Source organism: Diadema antillarum, unplaced genomic scaffold (assembly GCF_040938485.1).
Source record: "Diadema antillarum isolate AM-2024a unplaced genomic scaffold, OU_Dant_1.0 scf00000179, whole genome shotgun sequence".
In the NCBI taxonomy this organism is placed as follows: domain Eukaryota; kingdom Metazoa; phylum Echinodermata; class Echinoidea; order Diadematoida; family Diadematidae; genus Diadema; species Diadema antillarum.
Genome location: NW_027271068.1, coordinates 709,494 through 715,493, shown reverse-complemented (window position 1 = coordinate 715,493; position 6,000 = coordinate 709,494). Strand labels below are relative to the sequence as shown.

Genomic DNA, 6,000 nt, shown 5'->3' with positions numbered 1-6,000 from the left:
TTGAATTAAAATCAAGGCAAATGGCATTTAATGCATTCCTCTATTGTGACATTATTATTGCTATTTCTAGTACTGCCAATACGCGGAGCAATTACAATATATATATATATATATATATATATATATATATACCATGCAAAAAATACATACAAGCAAGATACAAAATATGATTAAGTGGATTATGACTAGAAAGTGTGTCACCATGATTTTATGTACATAAAAGCCATTTCTCAATAACATGTGAAATATGAAGGAACCGCAAAAGTAACCGCGGGTTCCATGAAAAAAAAAAGTGAGTACATTTTCCAATGGAGATAGGATACAAAGCACTAATGACAAAACTATATGACAGCTAAAATTGCAAGATAAAAAGGGCAAAAGAAGTACAAGAAAAGAGAAAGAAAAAGTAAAAAAGAAAAAAATAAGGACCGAGTGAAAAAACAGCATATAAATACACAACTATATAACGAGCAGATATCTACACCATCAAGTTCGGAACGAATTCAAGATATGAGAACTACTAGTAGTGTAATGATTATAATCGTGGGAGCATAAACGCTGAAACCAGAGGTAAAGCAAGCGTACACTTCAAATTGATCCACCATACATTAAAAGAGGATGATTTAAAATAACAGGTTAAATGATTCAATCAGGCAAGTTATAATCATTAAGTGGCATCAATTTGAGTTTTTTATTTTTGTGTGTGTTTTTGTTTTTGTTTTTGTTGTTTTTGTTTTTTTTTGCTTAAACATCAACAGAGAAGAACATTGGTCAAATCTGCCTTAAGAGTGTGTAATCATCAATAAGAAATGGACATAGTGACATTTTCAACAATTGCATGACGCATTGAACATATCCCACTGCAAGGAATTCCGGTCTGTACACTATAGGCATCTATAGCATCTTTAGCGCTTTGCATCCAGTGGAAAAGGCGCTCTATAAATGCCTACTATTATTATTATATAACCCTTCCCATTACAGTTCAGCGTTGCTTATCTATTATCCAATGAATCAGGGCCCCTGTATGTTTTATTTCATCGAAGAGGAACTGTGGCAAAGGTTTCTTAAAGGATGTTGCTTTTAGATGGCATAACACCATTCCAAATGTCTTCCCAAAATGATGACCAGCGGTGATGATACGAAAGCTGAATGGGGTCTTTGAATCTCATGATTCTCCCTTCGCGTCCGATTTGAATGAAATTTCTATATTTCTGTTTGTTTGATTTTCATTTCATTTTTTTTAAGAGAGAAGAAAAAAATCTGCATTTTTACCAACACAATACAAAATGACACCATTCACCAGGTGATGATTTTTTTCAACATTACTGACAACAGATATACAATGTAAACAGAACTTGCAAATTTATTATCAAAGATGACTATAATCGATATCAAATAAAATTAATATTCATGAAGGGGGAAATGCATCAAAAAGCACTCGTATAAATCCATGCATGACATGCATGAAATGATGGTGGCCTAAGAATGTCGAAGTGAAAAAGGGAAAACAATCTGTAATGAAATTGAACAAGCTTAGGAATTAATCAGCATTTTGCTTTAATTATTATAGTAAAAGGATATTTTCATGCTGTCTCATGTTTGATCCAAGTGAATGCAATTAATCTCTTCCTAATGATAATAAAAAACAGTGAAATCTTTGAAAAACACGAGTACCTTGTGGTATATAGGAGATATATATTGAGGAGCTTTATTCTGAGGCCTAAATTGAGTCGGTATACAATCAAGTGGGCAGTGTTGAGAAAAAAAAAATGAGTAGGCCTACGCGGCATAACACCACGGAGCTACTATATGTCATGCAGCCCCGTCATGCTTATAGAGTATGTTGACAAGTTGAAACTTAACTCTCATATGGGTGAAACATGAATGGGTGAAATGGAGAAATGCTTGTCAGTGAAAAAAAAGAACACCGTTACCAGACACTTCCAATTGCAGTGACCACAGTCTTTATTACCAGCCGTCTGTTTATAAAATAGTTACGTTCAGACAAAGAATCTGCATGTCTGACGATATAACCCTTGACAAAGAAAATTTGGAAGAACTGCCTTTGTGTCTTCATATAGATCATATAGATCACTTAATGTCACTGATAGGGAATAACGGTGCAAATATTGAAGGTTCTTACGAATGGAGGCTCGCTTTCAATAATTCTAATGATTTGCCGACATGACAAACCGTGCATTGAGGAGAAGGCAATTAAAACAGGCTCATGGGGATAAAGAGAAATGGGGGTGGGGGGAAGAGAGAGAGTAGCTTGAGATGCTAGTGCTACATGACATGGAGGTTTCGGGACATGATTCCTTATACAGACCTCATGGTCCTGTAAAGATCCTGCATACCTTGTTGGTACAGGACATCCCTGGTAACGTTTATACGACGGGAGTTGATATACCCCATGGGCCCATGGAGCTACCATGGTTTTATGTTTGCAGCATGCAGCGCGACTGTATTCGCTCATTCGTTGTTTTGTCAACACGCGAAATGCAATACTAGTACGCAGTTGTGGCGGGGATTTCCCACTCGGTATAAGTTGCAATGCCAATTTACAACAAGAATTATAGTTGTAATATTTTATCAGCAATATTTCATCATGCAAATAGAATGTCACAAAAATATTCTTTAAATGTGAATTTATTTATTTTCATACAAAATCGATGAAAAAATTGGCTTTAGAAAATTTCATTTTGATCGCCTTCAAAAACTACGTGTAATTGGTTTTGGTTTTCCCCGTGTTCGATTGTAGGCTGAAGCTAGCATACTAGCATATGGAAAACAGTACGTGCCGTATTGAAGGTCATGCAGCGCAGCATACAATGTTCTGTATACCGTACCGGTACTGTTCTAGAACAACGTGTGCGGACTGCGGAGCAGGTCGTAAAACAAGGCGAATACTGAGATGATGATGAGCCAGGCAATAATTTAAAATGAAAAAAAAAAATGGCCAAAGAATGCAAATTCTCCCATGTGGTGAGCTGCTGAAATGCTGAAGCTCACACTAACATACAGTTACAGCACACGCTATGTTCCTTGTGGTTCGTGACGGACTACTGGAAATGACAGCGTATGAGTAAAACGTTGTGCTGCTATATCCTAAAAATATCTGTTAATAAACTGTATTATAATCTAAATAACACATTCTGCAAGAATCTCCAGAAGAAGAAGAAACCCTCGCTGAAATTGCATAGGTGCTTCAGTTCCTAGTACGATCGTGTACGTGTGCGCGCGTGCGCTTGTAGAACCTTGTATGCAGATTCTGTGTGCTCAAGATCCCATTCGTATATTCCAGTTGGATCAGTTCACCCGATCGGCACGGCGCGCAACATGTGTCAGTGTGTTTTGAACATATCATAAACTACACCATGCAAATCTTGAACAGCTAACGTGACTGTTAGCGAGCTCTGCGCTACGAGGACTTCACATCTGCCTTGATTTCTTCATATTAGGAACCAAGTTTTTTAGGTTTGAAGTTGAGGAGAGTGTTGACAACAAACGGCCCAACAAACTGTCCCCGGTCTACTCCGATGAGGGTTTCCAGCCAGCACAGTTAGCTGGCTACGTAGTTGCTGATCTGTGACGGGGAAGTCAGTCAAGTTTACAGCAGTGACATCTCCTCAATCTCAATGCTTCATTTCGGATACTTCTCCCTGTTTGTTAGCAGCATTTGGTGTATATGTTTCAGTGAATATTTAGGTAGGTGCTTATGTTACTACTGCTAATTTTATAGTAACCAGATTTTTGACTCTAGATAGAGTAAATACTATCCAAGACAAAATGATTGCCATCAACTTGCATGCGTGTGCAGCAGACTGAGACGCAAGGTTACCACCTTACCATGCACCACGCGACATCCTAACCCCGGGGCGCGCGCTCCTTCACACAGCCCGTGCCTGTGGGACTTTGCGTTCGGACTGGTCGCATGCCGTATGTAAATTTATAAAGTGTACTTTACCGACATCCTTACTTTTTGGGCCTAGCTTGCAATCATCTCAAGATGTTAAAAAATGCAACTTGTATTAAGTTTTTCTACATTTTTTGTTTTAGATGAAATTAGAGTTTCTTCCTCTTGAAGTCTAACGCCAACGAGTTCTGCTTCTACTACTCTAACTGGCGCTAGTTCTAAACTTGTTGGTTCTGGTTCAGTGACAGTGCCTCCTTCAACAACTTGAAGATTTCTGCAAACTTTGTGAGTTGGATGTGTGTGTGTGTAATATTGTATGTGTGTGTGTGTTTGTGAAAAAGAAATGGTGCAGAGTAGGTCAAGATTTCTAGTACCGTACTATATATAGACAAAGATCTACTCTATGCAGTGGGAGTAAACAGAGTCGTGGGACTTTATCCTTGAACCTTGATGAGATAATCCCTGAAGCAGCTCTTTCCGAACTAAAATGGGATGGGATGTGCTGTGACAGTGGGTGATGGTGCAGTCGTAGTATATTTACAATAAAAATAGTGATGTGCACCCTTAAAATTCTGTAAGATTTACAGCAACAAGGAACCCACAGGAGGTTTCAGCCCTCTGATGGCAGGAAGGGCAGCCTCCTGGAAGGCAGCTACTGTTGGGGCAGTAACTGCCATGGTTGGCAACTGGTTCCAGATGCGAGTGGTTCGGGGATAAAATGAGAATTTATAAGAATCAATTGATGCTACGGGGACAGTGAGCTTGAGCACATGATCTCTTCTGCTGACATATGGAGCTGGGGTTATGAAGTGAGGAAGATGGATGTTGACTATTGCAGCTGGTGATGTACCGTTAGTGCACCAGTTTTCGACAGGACCCTGATTTCGACACCCAGCAGATAATTCTTATCAAATTTTATACTCAATACAAACGTCTGACTTCAACAATCAACCAAGTTATCAATCACATTTCTAGTCTTATATAAACACCTTTTGTCACTTGTCATCATAATCCGACGATAGAATATTTAGGAGAAAAGCAACACAGTGTCAGCAGAAATTTTGATGTCGGCCATTTTTAGGGGTTCAAACAATATAACGCATTTTGTTAACATCGCCGTAAAATGAAATTCACCCATGCCGGTTATCTTACTTTGGTATCAGTTTGTTTGCCATATCCTGATGTTTGATTTCATAATCGTCTTTAGTAATTTCATAACTAAATTCGTGATAAATGAGCAAACTTGTAGAAAGAGTTGGCTTTGAGAATGTGGCACCAGATTTCGACATTCCCATAGTAAGACACGTTATAGAGGAAACAACGAGTTCTTGCGCCGGTACTTTGCTGGTTTGCGTCCACAATGCAGTGTACGCGTACTGTACGCGCCAAGTGATTTATGCGTGATGCGCACTAGTGATTGTGTCGAAAAATGATGCTGGGTGTCGAAATCTGATGCCAGCGACGGCGTGACGGAAATCGCTAAAATTGAACACGAGTGCATTCAAATTGGAATTCGTTCAAGGCATATTATTATTGGCCTTTGTAGCTCAACTTCATATCGAAATTCCGAGGTAAAACGGTGCAGTATTGATAGTAAACAAGGAAATGTGCTAAAGTGTCGAAAACCGGTACCCTAACTGTACTGTATTCTGTAGAACATGGTGCTCTGTGCATGGAGATGACGTATGCGCAGTTGATCCCATCCCAGATTGGAGACAAGCCCTGAAGCTGAGGTATATCTTTTGTAGTCGCAGGTGACAAAGCGAGCAGCTAGCAGCTGCTTTCTTTACTCTTTCTAAGCCTTCAGCAGTTCTGGAAGTGTAGGGATTCCAGGCTTCAGAAGCGTACTCCAGTTGTGGTCGGACGTAAGGCTCTTAGCTCTTACCAAGTATGCTTTGGAGTTTACAGCTTTGGAACACGATGACGGGGTTCTCCTTATCAGCCCAAGGGTTTTGCTAGCCTTGCCTTGTACGAGTTAAGAGTGTGTGTTCCATCGCAGGTCCTTAGATATAGTGACTCCGAGGTACTTGTATTTGTCAACCCTGGGTACAAACTCATTGCAAAGGTTGTAGTTGTGCTCAATG

At 39.5% G+C, this 6,000-nt stretch overlaps 1 protein-coding gene across 1 annotated transcript in view; it reads left to right on the top strand.

The window, feature by feature from the left end:
* Nucleotides 1-3,389: 3,389 nt before the first annotated feature.
* LOC139722990 (3'-5' exoribonuclease HELZ2-like) overlaps nucleotides 3,390-6,000 on the top strand; it is an 89,516-nt gene continuing 86,905 nt past the window's right edge. The window contains exon 1 of the mRNA XM_071634268.1: nucleotides 3,390-3,708. The gene's annotated coding sequence lies outside the window, so the exon portion shown is untranslated. The remainder of the gene's footprint in view (nucleotides 3,709-6,000) is intronic.